Here is a 22,530-nt window from a genome sequence, read left to right as displayed (position 1 = left end):
TTATAGTATGTGTTATGTGGAGTTGTTATATACTCCTATAAGTTTTGACTCATTTTTATTTTATGTTGTTGATTGGTCGGGCTTCTAGTATTGAGTCTATTCCTCACCTCCAAATGATTTTAGTGTCATTCGGGGATGAATGCTCCTAAGGGGAGGGGGGTATGTAACACTCCGGAAATGTCATGACTTAGACTAGATATTAATCTATTAAATAATGTTTAAATTTATGTTTCAATAAATATACTAATATAATAAACTCATTTGGAAAAGGTCACCACCAAAAAGACACAGAAAGACCTTGACGTCCTGAAACCAGCTAATTTGAACTAGTTGACGTCCCTATGTTTAGTGAAGGTTTTGATGTGGCAAATAAAGTCTAAAACTTGTAAATAGACCTTGGATAGGTAGTATGTATTACAAAGGGTCCAAGAGTCCGGTAACTACACCCCAAGGAACACCCGAAGGGTCCATGGGTAAGATCCAAACATGGGTGGGCAGGCTGTCTGGCAGCCCACGAATAGGCAGACTTGGAGGAACAAATACGCGATGCCCGTTCCTCACGTGGGTCAATCTCTCAAGATTTGAGAGGAAGCCTCGTGATGCGAGGATTAAATTCACCTCACTGTGTCAACTCAAAATTTAATAAAAAATGATGGGATATGGCCCTTAGACACTCAATTACTTCCCATGATCGTTAAAGTCGTATTTTTGGGTAATTTAAGTTCTTAAAATGACCCATTTAAGTGGAGGGTCTTTTGGGTAATTCATAGGACGACTATATATTGATATTATGTCAGTTTTAGACCATTTTTACAAGTCCCAAATCAGATCAAACAAGTTTTCTCTCATCTCTCTCAAGAACGCTATCTTTTCCAAACTCCATTGAAGAGGAAGAAGAGCTTAAAGAAAAAGACGAAGACTTCAAGCTTTTCACCCAATTTTTGTGGATTTTTCATATATGAGGTATGGGTTCTTCACTCTTGATATTCTTTTTGCCAAGATGTCCTTTCACAGATGGTTTTAATGAACTTCACGTACTAATGTTTCTACTCCACAAAATGGATTTTCTTCCTAACCCTAGATTTATGATTTTCAATGAAAAATTAGTGTTTTCTATGGTCTATTTCACAGGAATTGATGATTATGTTGTTATTTATGATTGAAATTCGTGAGAAGAATGTTCTTATCCAGATTATGGTTTCGTATGATTGTTCTACTAGTTGACCATATGAAAACATAAGGATTGGAACTAAGACTAGAATGAACTCTTAAATTACCCTTTCCTTTAACCTACAATATGTATTGATCTTGTGTATGATTTGAAGAGTTGTTCTTGGTTATGATATTGAGTATTTTACTATGTTACGATTATGAATGTTGTAAGTGTCACGACCGGAGTCTAGACCACAGACAAGACTGGCATCGTTAACCTCTCAGAGGTCGCAGACAAGCCTACTTACGTCATTCTTACTTCGTCTAGGTTAATTTTAGCGGAAAATTTGAAACTTTTTTTCCTTAACATACATCTAATGATTCTATTAGATTCATAATTATTCATCATCAACCATCTAACATTAAGACCATCAATGAATTAAATAGTTAAATATAGCATTAAATGTATACTTGCAAAAATGGCACCAATACAATGTTTGAACAAAAGCGGAAAGAAACGCTAGTGGAACAAACTCCACTAGCTACTCTTATAAATAAGATAGAATTTAATGGGCAAGCATCCTCGAAAGCATGAGGTCTTACCAAGTCAGGCTGAATGCTCGACGTCCGGATAGCTGTAGCGTTGATCCTGTATCTCTAGCATCAACCTGTGCCTGCACCTAAAATTTTAGAATTGTATAGGGATAGTACACACTTGTACTATGTATGGGTATATCAAAGAACACACCAAGGACATGCATGAGTAAGAATATCTCTCTCCTAACAACATGATTTTAGAAGGTCAAGTCAATGGACTTTCCAAATTGAGATTAGGAATGTCAGTGAGCTTTCCAAATTTAGATTAGGAAAGTTTTTGAGCTTTCCAAATTTGGATTAGGAAAGTTATTCCATGAGAGTAACATGCATCATCATACTTAACATTTTGCACACAGCACACAACAACATACATATAGTTCATATAAGAATTCATATAAAACATAACGTTGTTCATATCATTCATTCATATGCCATGAGACCTTGGAATCATGGACTTGACATTAAGACTTCTCGAAAATGACGGCTCAATATATAATACCTCAATTACGGAGTCTGTTTTAGAAAACACAGAGTCTACTTAATTCATTCATACGTACTTCATTTCATTTCACTCATGGGTCATTGTAAACACCAGCTATACATAGGATGTAGTTTAAGACTTTCATCGGGTTCATTATGCAATGACCAGGAATGACCTAATTTCATTACTTGAATATCCCATCCTAATACCTTTGGTATCATTCGTTTCATTATGTGCATCATTTGAGGCTGACTTCATTCATTCATTTGGAACTTTAACTTTAACCGACATAGATCATGTGAGCATCATGATATCCAGTGTCATGAAACCCCACACTGAAAAAAGATGGCATCAACGGCCAAAGTGACACAAAACATGCTAGCATACAGGGGAATTTAACCCTGCCAGATCCCTATATTGGCAGTATAGGTTCGAAGACTAGGAGATATAAGGAGACCCATACCTGGCATGTAAGTCACTCTCATCTCATGAGTGTTACATGAACCTCCGCCCTTCCGGAAAGAGGGCATCAACACTCATAGCTAGTCTATCACTGCTAAGTATAATGTTCCAATACATTCAACTCATACATAATGGAAGTTGGCTTCTTGTATGAGGACATCATATCTAAAAAGATGGTTTCTCATCTCATCATTAGTATTAAGTTTTTTAATCTCAATTCTTTCATTAGAGTGTTCATAGATACTGGTCTCTTCATTAACGTTACATTTTCATAGGTGAGTATGTTTTGGTAACATTTACTCAGGCTCATTTTCCATTAGCCTCATATAATGTTGTCACCACATTCATTATCATTAGCACACTTGCTCTTCATAGTTACTGAAATCTATTTTACGTGAATGTTCATTTCATCAACTTCTAATTCACTTGGCATTTTGGTGTGTTTCACACTCTTACTTAACCCTTATAGGGTTGCATTATTTAATCGTTCATTTCATCATTTAATTATTCTTTTCATCATTTCATTATTCATTTCATCATATGTGAATGCACTTGGCCATTTAGTATATTTTACACTCGTACTTAACCCTTCTAGGATTTCATCATTTCATTACATACATCTTAGGTTAACTTACTTTGAAAAGTATGCTAGACTTAAAGGTCTATAATTACAAGCCATGGGGCTTCATCCATAGTTTGTCTAAGTGATTCATATTTACTTAAGATTATGTGGTACAAGACTTATGCTTCTTGTAGATATGCCAAGATATTGATTTTGATCTTTAGAGGTAGCATTCATTAAATATTTACTTGAGTGTGACTTATGTGTCCATAAGGAATTGAGCAAGGGAACCTGATTTTGAATCCCTTGGAAAATACTTAGTCTTATTTTAAACTTGATAATCACATTATTCAGATTTGGGGGACCCTAGTTCGATCTCCATCAACCCCATATTATTTCCTTTCTTTTTCTCCTCTCTTTTTCCGTTTAAGTCAAGGAGGTTGTGGGTTCAATCCCACTCTCCTCATTTATTTTCTCCTTTATTTTTCTCGTAACTCTTTAATCCATCCAACAGGTTGTGGGTTCAATCCCCACTCACCATATCTATTTTTTCTTGCATTTTACTCACAAAATTTTTAATGAAATTTTCATTTAGCGATGTCATGGTTTTTAATCCATAATAATATTACATTTTAAAAATATTTGAAACGAAGCTCATTTAATTAAATGTTGGACAAGACTACAATTTCCAGCAGGCTGGAAATTTAGTCTCTTCCAATCCATTTTAGTCTTAAATATTTTTTTTTATTTGGAGCTTTCATGTAATGATGTCTCTAGTTCAATGCTTAGTGATCTCACTTATTTTACGTTCATATTTCATTCATTTTGTACCATTTTGTTCGGCAAAACCCAACATACCAAATGTTGGAAATTTGTTCACTATTTTCAACTTCTTTTTATCATCATTCATACGTTAATTCTTAAGGCATTTCGTGGATCATTTGCTGCATCTTTAAGTGTAATCTTTTTATGATTATATTATGCCAAGAATTACCCTTTCATGCAGCGACATTACAACACTGTTAAACCTCATGATTTACACAAATATTTGCACATAAAATTCAACCATAAAAATATTTTCACATACTTTCGGTTGACATAACTTAACATGGTTACAATTCCAAACATATAATCAAGAACACATTATCACGAAAATCAAACTACATACTTAAACTACCAGAAAACATACCAACAACATGATCTCTAACCTATTTCACATTGAGATCAATAGGATACTAGGGACAAGGAGTTTGACAAGAACGGGAACAACCCTAGTTTTCGAGTAGATTCATCTGAGCCTTAAGGATCTCTTGGGAAAGGGACTAAGAGTTAGAAAACCCATACCTTTTGTGACGTTCAAACCTCGTTTGGATTTCCAAAATATTCTCCCAAAATCATGTTCTAATACCATCAAAGTCAAGAACAACTCGATGTACAAACTTCTCCTTGCCTACGTGATTGATTGCGTTTGTTTTCTTATATTCTCGTTGTAAGTTCTTCAAGTCTAAAGAACTTTGATTTATCTATTGTTTTTTGAAGTAATTTTGCAGATATAATCATGAGTGAGAGTAATAGAGATGTGACAGAGAGAGAGATGAGCGTGGGAGTGAAGAGTTTTCATAGGATTAGGAGTCTACTTTAGGATTTAGTCAATTAAGTATTTTATTTAACTAGTAAATATATGATTTAATTTTATTTTAAATCATCTAATAAATAATAAATATAAATTAATTATATTTATTTGCCAACTTAAATTAAAAATAATTTAATTCATTGCTTCCACCTAGGTTTGAACTCGAGTGGAGCAAGACTTCACTTCAAGAGCCTAATTTCGGCCCTCTCTCCCTAAAATACCCATCCACCTTTTTAATTAAATAATTAATTATATATTTAGGGTAATTACGATACTACCCTTAGCCAGGAAAAAGACAATTTTACCCCTAGATCCTACAAACCTACGATACTCTCTTTCTAAGTTCGGTAAAGACTCCTTCGAGTAAATCTTCGTATTCGAGAGCCCTACATGGTTAGATCCGACATTTCCTAGCTAAACTAACTCCCCAAGTTAGTTGTAATGGATGTAGCAACGGTTCAAAAGTCAAGTTCTACGTGCATCAATCCGTGTGAACCCTGATCTAATCATAGGCATTCTTGACACATAAAGTATCACTTACTATATCCATTTGTATGGGTTGTTACATTATCCCCCCTTAGGAACATTCTTCTCCGAATTAGAGTACTCTTTACTAACAATAAGTAAGTCCTCTATACAATGTATGCGTACATAGGTAATTCGGTACTCCCCATTGGTGAATATCTGATTCACATATTAACATGATGATGCACATCTTTTAAACCTACTAGTAGCTTTACATGAATAGTCTAATGAACTCTTTCCTAAACTAGTCTCATCGAAGCATACAACATAAATTAACAAGTAATTCATACAAATCAGCAACCAATATGATGACTCAAATATATTAACTTCATAGTAGTGCATAAACACCATACACACTCAAATACATGAAAGACTAATTAAGGCTACGCACCCTAGACTTCACCAGAGTTGCCTTCCCCTGCACCCTTAGACTTGAGTGCGAAGAATCGTTGCCTTCATGGAGCCTCTTCACTTTGACCATTAGGTTGAACTCTCTCCATCCCTTGTTCTTGACTTCAACTATTCGGACAATCCTTCACCATGTGGCCCAGTTTGGTACAAATCTAACAAGCATTAGAGCGCCTCATACACTCTCCTCAATGAAGTTTGACACACTTCCTACTCTAGACTCTAGGCTTGGAATCCCTATCACAGCGATCCTTGGACGAACTTGACTCCTCTTTGTGGGAAGTCCCTTCTTAAACCCGGGCTTATCCCTGATTTCAGTATAATCTTCCTTGAAAAATTCTTCTCAGCTTGTCTCTAGTTGTTCCCTGCCCTAGTATGCTTCTGATTCCTGTTTTCCTTCACTTGTTGGACATGGACAATAAGACTGGAAAGGACCATGCTGGCATGCAATATAGCTACCCTACAGTCCTCTTCGAGATTCTTATCAGTCTTAGATCCAGTGTAAATTGGAGGATTCATCATCTTGAAGTCCCTTAACTTGCTAGCCATGGTGCTGGGACGTGGGTTCTCTCTAGGAACACCTTGTTTATCTGCCTTCGTTTATCCTCGTATTCATCATTTTGATTCTCAGGAGTTGATGTTAGATACACTCTTAACAGCAAGAAACAGATAGTAGAGAAGGCATGATAAGATTAAAAAAAGGGAATTTTTCTACGCATCATGTAAGTATCTAATTCAGGATAGTGGTGCACTTCACTTCCATGACTTAGAAACTACTCAATGTGGTTGATGTGAACTTATAATCCTTGGAATTTAACCTAGCGATATCAGATACCAACTTTGTCAAGATCGGAGTCTAGACGCCGGACGAGACCGGCGTCGTTGACCTCTCAAAGGTCGCAGACAAGCCTACTTACGTCTTTCGTACTTCGTCTAGGTAAATTTTAGCGAAAAATTTGAAACATTTAATTCCTTAACGTACATACTAATCATTCTATTAGATTCATAATTGTTCACAATCAACCATATAACATTAAGATCATTAATGAAAGAAATAGTTTAAGATAATATTAAATGTATACATACAAAATGGCACCAATACAATTTTTAAACAAAAGCGGAAAGAAACGCTAGTTGAACATACTCCACTAGCTCATAAATATAACTAAACTAGAATATAATGGTCAAGCATACTCAAAAGCATGAGGGCTTACCAAGTCTAGATGAATGCTTGACGTCCGAATAGCTGAAACCTTTATCATTTATCTCTAGTGTCAACCTGTGCCTGCACCTAAGAGTTTAGAATTGTATAGGGTTAGTACACACTTGTACTAAGTATTTGTATATGCAATCACCCACCAAGGTTATGCATGAGTAAGAATAGATCTTTACTAACAACATGATTGTAGAAGGTCAAGTCAGTGGACTTGCCAAATTGACATTAGGCAAGCGAGTGTGCTTTCCTAATTTGGATTAGGAAAGTTTATGAGCTTTCCAAATTTGGATTAGGAAATTTATACCATAAGAATAACATGCATCATCATAATTAACATTTTTCACACAACACACAAAAATGTACACATAGAACATATCATCATTCATTTAACACATTATGTTGTTTATATCATTCATTTGTATGCCATGAGACCTTTGAATCATGGACTTTACATTAAGACTTACCAATAATGAGGGCTCAACATATGGGAACTCAACTAGGGAGTCTTCTTTAGAAAACACAGAGTCTGCTTCATTCACTCATACGTACTTCATTTCATTTCATTCATGGGCCATTGCAAACACCAGCTATACCAAGGATGTAGTTTAAGACTTTCATCGGGTTCATTGTGCAGTGACCAGGAATAACCTAATGTCATTACTTATATCTAACTCACATATTTATTATCTAATCCTAATACCTTTGTTATCATTTGTTTTATTATGTGCATCATTTGAGGCTGACCTTATTCATTCATTGATAACTATAACTTTAACCGACATAAATCATGTGAGCATCATGAAATCCATTGTCATGAAACCCCACACAAAAAAGAGGTGGAATCACCGACCAAAGTGACCCAAAACATGCTAGCATACAGGGAAATTGAACCCCGACGAATCCCTAAAGTGGCAGTATAGGTTCGAAGACTGGGAGATATAAGGAGACCCATACCCGGCATACCAGATAGTATCATATGATGAGAGTTACGTGAACCTCCGCCCTTCCCGAAAGAAGGCATCACCGCTCATAGCTAGTCTATCGGTTCTCAGTATAAAGTTCCATCACATTTAACTCATACATCATGGAAGTTGGCTTGTAGTATGATGACATCATAGCTTAATAGATGATTTATCATCTAATCATTATTATTCAATTTGTTAATCTCAATACTTTCAATAGAGAGTCAATAGACTTGTCTCTTGATTGACTTTACACTCTCATAGGTGAGTACATTTTGGTAATATTTACCTAGGCTCATTTGAGATTGCTCTCTTCCTTTACATTAGACTCATATAATGTTGTCACCACATTCATTATCATTAGCACATTTGCTCTTCATAGTTACTCAACTCTTTTTATTAAGTGATGTTCATTTCATCATATGGTCATGCACTTGGCCATTTGGTGTGTTTCACACTCTTACTTAACCTTTCTAGGGTTTGATCATTTCATTGGTCATTTCATGTTTTAATCATTCATTTCATTATTACATTGTTAATTTCATCATATGCCAATGCAGTTGGCCATTTAGTATATTTTATACTCGTACTTAACCCTTCTAGGGTTTCATCTTTTTATTACATACATCTTAGGTTCACTTACTTTTAAACATCTGCTATACTTATGGGTCTGTACATACGAGCCATGGGGATTCATTTATAGTTTGTCTAAGTGATTCATATTTACCCAAGATTATGTATTACGAGACTTATGCTTCTTGTAGATATGACAAGATATTGATTTCGATCTTTAGAGGTAGCATTCATGAAATATTTAATGATGTATGACGTATGTGTAATTACGGAATTGGGAAAAGGAACCCGATTTTGAATCCCTTGGAAAATACATAATCTTATTTTAAAGTTGATAATCTCATTTTTCCGATTTGGGTGACCCTAGTTCGATCCCTATTAACCCCATAATATTTTCTTTTCTTTTTCTCCTCTCCTTTTTCGTTTAAGTCAAGGAGGTTGTGGGTTCAATCTCCCACAAACTTATTATTGTTCTTTTATTTTATCTCTTAGCTTTCTCACCTATCCAAGAGGTTGGGGGTTCAATCCCACTCTTTCTCATTTATTTTCTCCTTTATTTTTCTCCTAACTCTCTCATCCATTCAACAGGTTGTGGGTTCAATCCACACTCACCACATCTATTTATCCTTGCATTTTACTCACGAATTTTTTATGAAATTTTCATTTAGTGGTAATGGTTTCAATTCCCAATGACCTCACATTTTAAAAAAATGAAACGAAGCTCATTTAGTTAAAAGTTTGCAGGCTGGAAATATAATCACTTCCATTCCGTTTTAGTCTTAATTTTTTGTTGATTTTATTTGTATCTTTCATGTAATGATGTCTTAGGTTCAATACTTAGTGATATCAATTATTTTACATTCATTTTTCATTGCATTTTGTGCCATTTTTTTTGGCCGAACCCAACCTACCAAATGCTAGAAATTTGTTCACTATTTTCAACTTCTTTTAGTCATCATTCATACGTTAATTCTTAAGGCATTTCGTGGATCATTTTCTGCATATTTAAGTGTAATCTTTTTATGATTATATTCAGCCAAGAACTACCATTTCATCCAGAAACATTACAACATTGTTACCCCTCATGATTTACACAAATATTCGCACATAAAATTCAATCATAAAATCATTTTCACATTCTTTCGGTTGACATAACTTAACATGGTTACAATTCCAAACACATAATCTAGAACACATTATCACGAAAATCAAACTTCATACTTAAATTACCAGCAAACATACAAACAACATGATCTCTAACCTATTTCATATTGTGATCAAAGGGATACTAGGGACAAGGAGTTCAAAAAGAACGGGAACAACCTTATTTTTCGAGTAGATTCATCTGAGCCTTAAGGGTCTCTTGGGAAAGGGAAAACGAGTAAGAAAACCGATACCTTTGTAACGTTCATACCTCGATTTTCTGCCAAAATCTTCTCAAAAATATCATGTCTAAATCCCATCAATGTAAACACCAACTCGACGCACTACGTGATTGATTTCATTTGTTTTCTTATATTTCCGTCGTAAGTTCTTCAAGTGTGAAGAACTTTGATTTACCTACTATTTTTGAAGTTATTTAGAAGATATAGTCGTGAGTGAGAGTGATAGAGACGTGAGAGAGAGATGAGCGTGGGAGAGAAGAATTTTCTTAGGATTAGGAGTCCAGTTTAGGATTTAATTAACTAAGGTTTTTATTTAAACATTAAAATATGATTTTCTTTTATTTTAAATCAGCTAGTAAATAAAAATTAATTACATTCATTTACCAACTTAAATTAAAAATAATTTAATTCATTGCTTCCACCTAGGTTCGAACCCGGGTGGAACAAGACTTCAATTCAAGAGCCCAATTTCGGCCCTCTCTCCCCAAACTACCCATCCACTTTATTGATTAAATAATTAATTATATATTTAGGGCAATTACGATACTACCCTTAGCCAGGAAAAAGACCATTTTACCCCTAGACCCTCCAAACCATAGATTTCATCTTTTTAAGTTCGGTAAAGACTCCTTCAAGTAAATATTCGTATTAGAGAGCCCTACCTGGTTGGAACCAACCTTTCCTAGATCAACTAACTCCCCAATTAAGTTGGCATTTACGTAGCAAAGGTTCCAAAGTTTGGTTCTATGCGCATCCGTGTGAACACTGGTCTAATCATAGGCATTCTTGACACATTAAGTATCACCTACTATATCCATTTTTAGGGTTGTTACATTATCCTCCCCTTAGGAACATTCGTCCACGAATGACACTACTCTTTACTACTAATAAGTAAGGCCTCTATAGAATGTATGCATACATAGGTTATTCAATACTCCCCATTGGTGAATATCTGATTAACATATAAACATGATGGTGCACATCCTTGAAACCTAATAGTAGCTTTACATTAATAGACTACGGAACTCTTTCCTAAACTAGTCGCATCGAAGCATAAAACATAAGTAAACATGCAATTCATACAATTAAGCAACCAACATGAATACTCAAACAAATTAACTTAATTCTAGTACTTTATAACCATACATAATCAAATTCATGAAAGACTAATTAAGGCTACGCACCCTAGACTTCACCAGAGGTACCTTCCCCAGCACCCCTAGACTTGAGTTCAAAGAATTGTTGCCTCCTTGGAGCCTCTTCACTTGGACCATTAGGTTGAAATCTCTCCTTTACTTGTTCTTGACTTCTACTATTCGGACAATCCTACACGATGTGACCCAGTTTGGTATGAATCTAACAAGCATTAGAGACCCTCATAGAGTCTCCTCCATGAAGTTTGACACACTTCCTACTCTTAACTCTGGGCTTGGAATCCCTATCATATCGATCCTTGGAAGAACTTGACTCCACTTGGTGGGAGAGTCCCTTCTTAAATCTGGGATTATCCCTTATTTCAGTACTAATCTTCCTTGAAAAATTCTTCTAAGCTTGTCTTGACCTTTTCCCTACCGTAGTATGTTTTCTATTCCTGTTTTTCTGCACTTGATGGACATGGACCATAAGCCTGGAAAGGCCCATGCTGGCATTCAACATAGCTGCCCTACACTCCTCCTCGAGATTCTCAACATCTTAGATATAGTGTAAACGGGAGGATTAATCCTCGTGAAGTCCCTTAACCTGCTATCTATGGTGCTGGCAGGTGGGTTCTCTCTAAAAACACCTTGTTGATTAGCCTTCTTTTCTCCTCGTATTCATCAATTTGATTCTTAAGAGTTGATGTTAGATACGCTCTTAACACAAAGAAACAGACATTAGAGAAGGAACAATAAGATCAGAAGAAGGGAATTTTCCTACGCATCATGCAGTCTCTAATTAAGAATAGTGGTACACTTCACTACCATTTCTTAGAAACTACTCAATGTGGTTGATGTGAACTTATTATCCTCTGAATTTAACCTAGTGCTCTGATACCAACTTTGTCACGACCGGAGTCTAGACCCCATACGAGACCGGTGTCGTTGGACTCTTAGAGATCGCAGACAATCCTACTTACGTCATTCTTACTTCGTCTAGGTTAATTTTAGCGAATAATTTGAAACTTTTATTCCTTAACATACATACTAATTATTCTTTTAGATTCATAATTGTTCACCATTAATCATATAACATTAATATCATCAATGAAAGAAATAGTTTAATATCACATTAAGTGTATAGTTAAAAAATGGCACCAATACAATGTCTGAACAAAAACGGAAAGAAACGCTAGTTGAACATACTGCACTAGATCAATCCTATAACTCAGATAGAATATAATGGGCAAGCATACTCGAAAGCATGAGGGCCTACCATGTCTGGATGAATGATCCTGTAGCTCTAGCATCAACCTGTGCCTGCACCTAAAAATTTAAAAATGTATAGGGTTAGTACACACTTGTACTAAGTATGGATATATGCAAGCACACACCAAGGACATTCATGAGTAAGAATAGCTCTTTCCTAACAACATGATTGTAAAAGGTCAAGTCAGTGGACTTGCCAAATTGACATTAGGAAAGTGAGTGTGCTTTCCAAATTTGGATTAGGAAAGTTTATGAGCTTTCCAAATTTGGATTAGGAAAGTTATGCCATGAGAGTAATATGCATCATCATACTTAACATTTTGCACACAACACATAACAGCGTACACATAGCACATATCATAAGTCATATAACCCATATCGTTGTTCATATAATTCATTTGTATGCGATGAGACTTTTGAATCATGGACTTGACATTAAGACTTCCCAAAATTGAGGGCTCAACATATGGGACCTCAATTAGGCAGTCTACTTTAGCAAACACAGGGTCAGTTTCATTCATTCATACGTACTTCATTTCATTTCATTCATTGGCCAATGTAACACCAGCTATACCTCGGATGTAGTTTAAGGCTTTCATCGGGTTCGTTGTGCAATGACCAAGAATGACCTAATGTCATTATTTTAATCTTACTCACCTCTTGATTATCTTATCCTAACACCTTTGGTATCATTCATTTCATTATGTACATCATTTGAGGCTATCCTCATTCATTCATTGATAACATTGACTTTAACCGACATAGATTACGTAAGCATCATGAAATCAAGGGTCATGAAACCCCACACAGAAAAGAGGTAGAATTACCGACCAAAGTTACCCAAAACATGCTAACGTACGTGGGAATTGAACCCCGCCAGATCCCTATATTGGCAGTATAGGTTCGAAGAGTAGGATATATAGGAAGACCCATGCCTGGCATACCGAACAATATCATTGCATGATAGCTACGTGAACCTCCGCCCTTCCCGAAAGAAGGCATCACCGCTCATAGCTAGTCTATCGGTGCTTAGTATAAAGTTCCATTACATTCAACTCATACATCATTGAGGCTGGCTTCTTGTATGAGTACATCATTACTCAATATATGATTTCTCATCTCATCATTAGTATTATGTCTGTTAATATCAGTACTTTCATTAGAGTGTTCATAGAGACTGATCTCTTCACTAACTTTACACTCTCATAGGTGAGTACGTTTTGGTAACATTTACTTAGGCTTATTTGAGATTGCTCTCTTATTTTACATTAGCCTCATATCATGTTGTAACCACATTCATAATCATTAGCACATTTGCTCATCATAGTTACTCATCCCTTTTTAATGTTAATGTTCATTTCATCATATGTGAATACACTTGTCCATTTGGTGTGTTTCACACTCTTACTTAACCCTTCTAGGATTTCATCATTTCATTGTTCTTTTCATTATTTAATTGTTCATTTCATCATTTCATTGTAACTTTCATCATATGCCAATGCACTTGGACATTTAGTGTATTTTACACTCGTACTTAACCCTTCTAGGGTTTAATCATTTTATCACATACATCTTAGGTTCACTTACTTTTAAATGTATGCTAGACTTATGGGTCTATACATACAAGCCATGGGGATTCATTCATAGTTTGTCTAAGTGATTCATATTTACCAAAGATTATGTAGTACAAGACTTATGCTTCTTGTAGAGATACCTAGATATTGATTTCGATCTTTAGAGGTTGCATTTATTAAATGTTTACTTACGTATGACTTATGTGTCAATATGGAATTGGGAACGGAACCCAATTTCGAATCCCTTGGACAACACTTAATTTTATTTCAAACTTGATAATCGCATTTTTCAGATTTGGGGGACTCTAGTTCGATCCTTATAACCCCATAATATTTACATACTTTTTCTCCTCACCTTTTTTGTTTAAGTCAGGGAGGTTGTGGGTTCAATCCCCCACAAGCTATTTATTTTTCTTTTATTTTATCTCTTAGCTTTCTCACCTATCCAAGAGGTTGTTGGTTTAATTCCACTGTCTACATTTATTTTCTCCTTTTTTTCCTTCTAACTCTTTCATCCATTCAAGAGGTTGTAGTTCAATCCCCACTCACCACATCTATTTTTCCTTGCATTTTTCTGACAAAATTTTTAGAAATTTTCATTTAGTGAGGTCGTGGTTTCCATCCCCAATGACCTCACATTTTTAAAAAATTTTAAACGAATCTGATTTTTTTTAAAGTTGTCCGAGACTACAATTTCCAGCAGGCTGGAAAAAAAGTCTCTTTCAATCTATTTTTGTCTTAATCTTTTGTTGATTTTTTTTTGTAGCTTTTATGTAATGATGTGTTGGGTTAAATCCTTAGTGATCTCACTTATTTTACATTTCTTTGTCATTGCATTTTGTACCATTTTGTTTTGCTGAACCAAACCTACCAAATGCTGGAAATTTGTTCATTATTTTCAACTTCTTTTAATCATCGTTCATACGTTAATTCTTAAGGCATTTTGTGGATCATTTGGTGCATCTTTAAGTATAATATTTTTATGATTATATTCAGACAAGAATAACCATTTAATCTAGCAACATTACAATACTTTTACACCTCATGATTTATAAAAAACATTCGCACATAAAATTCAACCATAAAAACATTTTCACATACTTTCAGTTGACATAACTTAACATGCTTTCAATTCCAAACACATAATCAAGAACACATTATCACGAAAATAAAACTTCATACTTAAACTTACAACAAACATACAAACAACATGATCTCTAACCTATTTCACACTGAGATCAAAGGAATACCAAGGACAAGGAGTTCGATAAGAATTGGAACAACCCTAGATTTCGAGTAGATTCATCTGAGCCTTAAGGTTCTCTTGGGAAAGGAACCAAGAGGAAGAAAACCCATACCTTTTATGACGTTTAAACTTTGACTTGCTGCCCAAATTCTTCTCTTTACCTACGTGATTGATGTTGTTTTTTTCTTATATTTTCGTTGTGAGTTCTTCAAGTGTGAAGTACTTTTGGTTACCTACTATTTTTTTTGAAGTTATTTGGCAGAGATAATCATGAGTGATAGTGATAGAGACGTGAGAGAGAGATGAAACGAAATTCCCATCAAATTATAAAGACTCATGATTATGTTTATACAACGATTTAATCTCCTATGACCTATGATGAGTTTATTCTAAAAGACAAGTTAAAGGTTATTCAAGAAAGGGACTTAAACTAAGCACCGATGAACTAGATATGAGAGTTGTCCCTTCCCTAGTTGTAAGGTAGGTTCACAGTGACTATCATGAGATAGAGGTTGCCATGAAATGTGGAATCATGGGTCTCTAATACATATCCTAGTTCTTGAACTATGTTACCACCATAGGATTCTATCTAGTGGATCCACCTAGAAATATAAGTCATGTTAGGTTCTACTTTGGATTGTAGACAACCTTCTTTTTGTGTGAGGTTTTGTGATACCGGATTCCATGTTTAATTCACATGGTTTATGTCGGTAAAGGTGAATGTTCCCTCATGTAAAAAAATACAAGTAATTGAACAGTGACGAGGGTGACTTTAGGAGTCTACTTAGTAGAGATAGGGTATGAAACTCTACCTAGCTATTAAACGAGTTGATTATAATGGAAGTTCTAGAAGATTGTTCTTATATAATATTATAACATAAAAGATATATGCTTATGATACATGATATTATTCTTATGTGATGTTAGTCATTATGATGAAGATGTTATTGGGTTATGTTTCTATATGGAGTGATGACTAATTATGTAATAAGTTATATGAAGCAAAACTTTACTCATGGTCTCCTATCTTACCTACATGGTTGTGTGGGGTTATGGGGCTTCACATGCCCATCGCACTTGTAGGTTGGGGATGGGATCATTTCTAAGGGTTTTGTATGTTATCTTTTATGATCTTTTAAACTGAATTTTTAACATGACTCTGTGATAATAAGCCTTGATTATGATCATGTTGTATGATGAGAAGTCCTTAACTTGTATATGATCTATGGTATGTGCATTGAAGACATTCACATGACTTAGCATGTTTTCTAAAGAAACGATAAATGATCCTTTTTCATGCATTTCATTAAGTAGGTAGATTTGAAGAAGCTTGGAACTCTTTCTCCAAGTCTTGGTAGGTCCTCAATGTTCGGGGATGCTATCTTTTCCATATTCTAGCTTAGGCAGATTTTAGTAGTTTTAGGAATACGATATTTCCATATGATTTCTGGATTCTTTTGTACTAAGCCTTGTATGGCATATTTACTATTTATTGGCTAAGTCCAAATTTGTAATCTTAGATGGTTTTAATATGTTTGAGACAAATTTTAAGAATATCATATTTTTTACGGATGTTCAGTAGGAAGTCTGAGTATATTTCAAGTAGAAAGTAAAATTTTTAATTTTCCACAATTTTTACTGATCACATGTTATCATGAATGCTAAAGTCTTGTCTGAGTCCTCTGAGAGAACGGTGACACCGGTCACATCTGGGGCATGCTCTCCGGGTGTGACAGGAGCATTTGCAGCTTAATTAAAATATTGGGTCAACAAATACATCGTGCAATTAAATGCAACATTTTGGAAATAAATTATCCTTGTCTAATATACCCTTTTTGGCCCCAAAGGTATATTAGAGTATGTACCATTGGACAAACATTCTCATATACATCCCCACTATGTTGTCCAGCATTTGCAGTTAAAGGATTGATCAAAAAAATTGGACTACCTGGTTCTGGCATTTTTTCAATAGAAGAATTAGTAAATCAAACTTTGATTTTGGGAAACTCAATCAATCTAGCACATAACAGTTGCAACATTTGTTTTAATTCAATGGTCTCTTTTCTATCAACCATTATATCATTACCATTCTGATTGACCTCATAGACCATTTTCTCACTCTAATGCGCTTCATTGAGTTCTCGTTCATCAATCTTCTGTACTTGATGATCAATCACCTTCAAATAGCCACTTACCATATAATTTGATCCACTATCAATATTAGGTGTTTTTTTTAATCTAAAGCATATTTCGTTCAAGTTCCTCTTCTCCATTTTCAACACTTTGTGGGACTTGTAAACCGTTTTTTCCTTACCGAATACATTGTCGTGTTCCTATGGCTGACTCTTAGAGTTGAGCTGGTTCTCTGTCTCACTTGTAATATTCTTCAAGTCCTCTCCCTTTGAAACACTCTGATCATATATTTTTTCCTTAACATTACTTATCCCAATCAAGACTTCTATCCTAACACCATTTTCTTACTTGACCGATGACTCAATTGACACTAAGACATCACTAGCAAGGACATCCTTTTCGTCATCCACCATCTCAACATCACCCATATCCATTTTTGACAACTACTCACAGACAACATATAATATGTATCAAATTTCGGCATTCTAATACTCATCTTCTCAAGAAAGAGCACCTAAAAGAAAAGGAAAGGGAAGAAATAACTTCCAAAATAACTTATATGCATCACTCATTCAACTAGTTCTATGATTCTCTACAAATTTTACACCTTCTTAACAAGAAAAGAAACTTTAATCTCATTTCATCTATAACCTCACCTCAAAATTCATGAATAATGTAACTTCTTTTCTTCCTTTGCAACCTATATCGGTGGCAAAGGAGGAAAGAATCCAATAAAAAAACATGATTGGCCATACAATTGAAGTTGTTTTTAATTATTTTCACTCCAAATCACTAACAAAAACTCAAAAAGAGCACAAATTTTCAATCATCATCATTGAAAGTGAATAATTGAATAATGATCACTGAAAATCGGATTTGTGTTAGGTTGTGAATACAAATTGGAGTTACTGTTTTTGATTTTTTGTGAGTGATTTGGAGTCGAAACGTTTTTCAAATTCCATCAGTTTTCATGTTCACTCTCCCTCATATATAAAATCAATTACTGAAAGCATGCATTCCTTCACACAAACACACAAAAAATTGTAACCCTAGTTTCATCAAAACAGTATTGAGGATAAAAAACAGAAAATAAATCATGTTTTGCATCCCCGTATTCTAAATTTAGCAGAATGACAACTAAAAAAGGTCCTCCCACCAATAAATTCACCCGAATAAATATAAAAATTTCGTCCACATATCAAATTTCTTTTTTTCATTCTTTTTAAATAGAGCAACGTTCAACAAATAACAAGTAATGCCAATTAGCAAATTTTTTTAAAGGATTTCATCAAACTGAGTAACACGCAGGAATTTGCAATAAAAATAGAAGGTTAATAAAGAAGGAAATGATCGTGAGTTTAGCCCTCCAATCATGGCTTTTGCTTCTTCAAATACTTTTTTGGCACTAAGTAACTGAAGAGTGTTAGTAGGATATTAATTAATTATGAAAATTACACTTAATTTCAGAGTAATGTTTTCTTTTGGTCTTATATTTTAGAAATAGCTTGAATTATATATAATAAAATTAGTAATTAGTTTACAAATTAATACAGTTATATAAATTTAAAAACTATTCAATATATACATTGATTATATGTTATAGTTTGCTAAAAGTCATATTACGTATACCAAAAACGCTCAAAAATACCCCTAAACTATCGGCAATTGCTCAAATTTTCCATTAAATTATGTTGTGGCTCAAAATTACCCTTCTCATCTAAGTATTGGGTCATGCTTACACTTCTTTTTAAAGGAAGTATGTTAAGTGTCAAATGGACTCCACATGGACGCCAATAAGTGTCAAAGATTTCCCACTTCTATGTAAACTAATAAGATCCCTAATATATTATTTTCCCCTCATTTCTCTTAAGGTTAAATTTCAACCATTTTCCCTCATTTTCACGGGTAGGGTAAGAAACGATTCACTGATTTCTACACTTTGCGTCTGGGTTTTGAAGTTGATTTCGTAGTTGGGTTTCAAAGTGGATCTTCGACGCCATAGGTTAGTAAATCTTTGTTCTTATTTTATTATGTTTTATATTTCAAAGTTATGTTGGATCCATTATTGGTGATGGATTGATGGATATAAGGGTAAATGTGAGCTATTTCTGATAGTTTAAGTGTATTTTATAGCATTTTCCATAAAGTATATATTGACTATATATTGTAAGATACCTATATATGAGTTATAATTGACTATATATTATGATACACTCAAAAAACTTAATATACTTTAATGATATGAAGTATACATTGACTATTCAATCTCGATCAACTAGAATTCATCTCGTAATAGTCTCAAATTTTAAATATGGAATCATCTCAATCTTTCAAGTATTTTTCAATTTAACTTGCTCAAAAAGATTCATGTTTGCAGTGCATTCAAATTTCAAAGAGAATGATAAACAACTAGGAAGACACATGAAATAGAAAAGAGGAGGAGAGGAAGAAAGAAGGAAAATATGTTAATAATGGCGAAACTTGAAGGAAGGAAGAAGAAGAAGAGTAGAAGGTCCTGCCAATATTTGTAATTTTGAATTTTTGCGAGATAAAACACAAATAACCCCTAGACTATAACCAAAATTTAAAGTCGTTGGAACACTCAATGCACTCCAAAAAAGAAAAACAAAGAAAAAACATAAGTAGGGCTCAATACAATGCAACATTTACTAAGTAGATATCATTGGCCGACTCAAAATAGTAACTAATATGCATAAAGTAATAGAATAAAGCAAACTATATCACTTAGCATGTGATAAACAACAAACAACAAGAACAAGTGATAACTAAAACAAGTACGTATTCGATGACAATATCAAGCACACACACGAGGACTCATTCCTCCACACCACACTCCTTTGGGAAATGGGTTCTTTAAAATAGTGTACATTCAATTAATTCAATATGTCTTCCTTTTTTATATTACCGTGTGATAACGTGATAGCCTGATCCAATAATAACGTGTCAGAACATGATATCCCAATCCAATAATACCTTGTCAAAATGTGAAACCCTAATTCAATAATACCATGTGGGAACGTGACACCCCGATCTAATAATACTGTCTCAGAATGTTACACTCGATCAAAAAATATCGTGTCAGAACGTGACACCCCGACTATAAAATATATTGTTAATTTATCATTTATTATCACCACTTTTCACTTCCTTAATAATTTTTCATCAAGCCTTATTTGTTCAAGGCATCACTTTTATAGAGAAGGTTCAAGATTATAAATTCACGGTCTTAGGATTCTAGACCATTCACAGAGAACACATAGATTATCAAAACCACACAACAAAGTCACACAAACACAGAATCAAGTATATAGTATCAACCTCTATTAAGTGTCTATCTATCAAGTATAATAAACCATAACCTACGTCCAATGAATAACCTATGTCAAGTATAAGTGCATAATTTGTAAGTTAACGAGTTTATAAACACTCTTATTATTCTTTATCTATCCTAGACCCAAAACTTACCTAATTTTTTTAATCAGTTTCCTAAAGTTCAAACGTAAGGGTAATTTCTAATTCCTCCGATTAGCGTAAATTCAATGGAATGTTTGTAATTTGATACACCTAATGTTTAATTACGTATATTATATATCAAAATCTTGATTTTTACTATGATAATTAACTTAATTTAAAAATTCAAACTCGCTATTTTTTGAAACCAATTACTTGTACTAGAAACCGATTTCAATACTATAATCCAATTGCACCGCTATGTGTTGAACTTCCATTCTCTTTAAACCCACAGTTACTAGATAACTATTAACTCCCATGTGCATAAATTTCTCAATCAAAATACAAACCCTGCCTTAAAAATTTAACTTTTCAGTTTCTTTCTCCAAGCACATCATTAAATAAAATGAATGGCCAACCTTTCCACAATCAACTTTATTTCTTAAATTAAGAATGTAAACACTTCTTTTCTAACTTAGTCATCGTAATTAAACCCACTACAATGAATTAAATATTCTTTTCCCCCAATTAATATAAACCAATGTGTATATAAGAAATTTTCAATTCCAACATCTTCTTAATTCGATTTCTCTCTCCCTATAAATAACAATTGCAACATACTACTAATAAATAGATCTCATTACATATTATTGAAAGAAATAAAATAGTTGAAGCATTACATGGATGGCAGTTGCTTCTAGTTGACAGCAAATGTAGCGTTTCTATCTCTTACTATTTTTAATTATCTAGGGTGACTAATTATGAACTAACAAATATTACATCTTACTAATTTTATTGTTATGTACTTGAAGCGCCGACTAATTTAACTATTCAAAACAACCCTACTAATTTTATAATGTATTATGAATAGTTCAAAATATCCATTTATAATCTAGAGGTATTATTTTATGAAATAAAAAGCTCTGGTACTCAAAAGGATCAAATGGGTCGTTACATTAGATACCAATTTAGCCATCGTTTGTCCTCAAACGATAAAAGAAAGCGAGGAAAATAAAGGTTACCTGAATCAACCATAGGTGGGGATCTTCTGTGCATATCCCCCTCATTATCCAGAGTGGACTTATCAACTTTGAAATTCTTCCACTAGAGATTCACTAAGGCAACCACTTTTGACCTCAACTTGTAGACCTCCGTATCTAGAATAGCTACCAGATCTTCCTTGTCAGACAAGTTCATATCGAGAAATACTGAATACTATAAAATAATACAGTTCGGATCAACATATTATTTCTTAAACATAAGCACATGAAAAACTCAGTGTGCACCTCACAACCCTTGATGAAGGCCAATTCAAAAGCTGCCTTCCACACACATTTAAGAACTTCAAATGGCCCAATATACCTAAATTTAAGCTTACCCCACTTAACAAAATGCATTACACGCTTCATGGGTGAAACTTTAATCAAGCCTCGCTCACCCTCCATAAACTCTAAGTCCATGACCTTCCGATTTGCATACTCCTTATGCTTTCTCTAAGATTCTAGAAACATCTCCAGTATGAATTTGAGTTTCTCTAACAATTCCCTCAAAGGTTTAGTACCCCAAGGTGTCATCTCGAATGCATCAAACCAACTGATGGGAGACCTACATCTCCCACCATACATGCCTCAAATGGAGCCATATCACTACTAGAGTGGTAGTTATTGTTGTACGAAAACTCTGCTAAGGACAAGAGCTAATCCTAATGACCACCAAAATCAATCACGCACGAACCAAGCATATCC

General features: G+C 34.3%; 1 long non-coding RNA gene across 2 annotated transcripts in view; it reads right to left on the bottom strand.

Annotated features, from left to right (window-relative positions):
• Window positions 1–1,587: 1,587 nt before the first annotated feature.
• Window positions 1,588–22,530, bottom strand: part of LOC112942073 (uncharacterized) — a 72,672-nt gene continuing 51,729 nt past the window's right edge. For both annotated transcript variants that reach the window (XR_003247895.2, XR_011211112.1), the window contains 3 exons: window positions 12,369–12,418; window positions 7,035–7,111; window positions 1,588–1,826 (listed from right to left, as the gene is read on the bottom strand). This is a non-coding gene — a long non-coding RNA (uncharacterized lncRNA). The remainder of the gene's footprint in view (window positions 1,827–7,034; window positions 7,112–12,368; window positions 12,419–22,530) is intronic.

The sequence above is a fragment of the Solanum lycopersicum genome, chromosome 8 (assembly GCF_036512215.1).
Source record: "Solanum lycopersicum chromosome 8, SLM_r2.1".
In the NCBI taxonomy this organism is placed as follows: domain Eukaryota; kingdom Viridiplantae; phylum Streptophyta; class Magnoliopsida; order Solanales; family Solanaceae; genus Solanum; species Solanum lycopersicum.
Note: the sequence above shows the minus strand (reverse complement) of the source record. Positions and strands in the feature narration are given on the sequence as shown.